General features: G+C 32.2%; 1 non-coding gene across 1 annotated transcript; it reads right to left on the bottom strand.

Annotated features, from left to right (window-relative positions):
• Positions 1-426: 426 nt before the first annotated feature.
• Trnas-aga lies at positions 427-508 on the bottom strand. Its single transcript has one exon. It is a non-coding gene; the product is annotated as a tRNA-Ser (tRNA).
• Positions 509-991: the final 483 nt, after the last annotated feature.

The following is a 991-nucleotide window of genomic DNA, read 5'->3' as shown; positions in this document are numbered from 1 at the left end:
TTACAAATGAGTCATTTTGATTGGTTGATAATTATCGGAGTTGGGATCATGATTGAGATTGGATTTTTTTATTGAAAACAGTTGTTAATCATTAAAATAATTTTAAGGGAATTTTACATGTGACCGTCTGAGCCGAGATTCGTAATCAAGGGTTGCTCTCAGTATGGTCGCTTAATTTTCAAGGATTGCAAGCGCCTAAAGCGTTCACCAAAAAGTCTGCTATGATCGTAAAAGCCAGCTCTTGCCAGGTTAATAATCGTAGTATCGTGTTTAAAAAAAACGAAATTCCACATGAAGAATACATGAAAAGGAAGATAGGCGACCTTTTAAAATACTTGTTATAAACTATAATCTACGTAGGTAAACCCATGAACTAAAGCTAGGAAAAAATAAAAACAAAACGTAATTTATGTAAGGGCAAATGCGCGCAGTCGGTAGGATTCGAACCTACGCTCCCAAAGGGAATCTGATTTCTAGTCAGACGCCTTAACCGCTCGGCCACGACTGCGATACCAATGCTGACATAAATATCAATCAGTAAAACAATCATTTGTTTATTTATTTACACTTTTTATTGTACCAAACAGAAAAAATAATACAAAAGAGAAAACAGAGACAAAAGGAACATGTACAAATGGCGGTCTTATCGCTCGAGGCAATGTCTTACAGACAAACATAGGATCGATATAAAAACGAGAAAAAGAAAGAGTGGCAGTGGATTATATTAATAAATAAATAACAAATAAATTAAAAAAAAAAAATTAGGTCTTGGAAAATCACACAATAAACGTAAAATTTGTCATTTCCAGTTAATATGTCTGAAACAATTAATATTTACCCGCAATAGTTAGTCATATATTTTTAAGTTACACTTATACTACTTCCTTGTTTAATTTTTTTTAACTATACACAGTACTCAATAATCTTAATTTATTTTAGTCTGCACTTTAAGTAATTAATTAGTATAAGGGCGGAATGTTTAGGGATACAT

Source organism: Manduca sexta, chromosome 6 (assembly GCF_014839805.1).
Source record: "Manduca sexta isolate Smith_Timp_Sample1 chromosome 6, JHU_Msex_v1.0, whole genome shotgun sequence".
Classification (NCBI taxonomy): domain Eukaryota; kingdom Metazoa; phylum Arthropoda; class Insecta; order Lepidoptera; family Sphingidae; genus Manduca; species Manduca sexta.
This window is presented reverse-complemented; position numbering and strand designations above follow the sequence as displayed.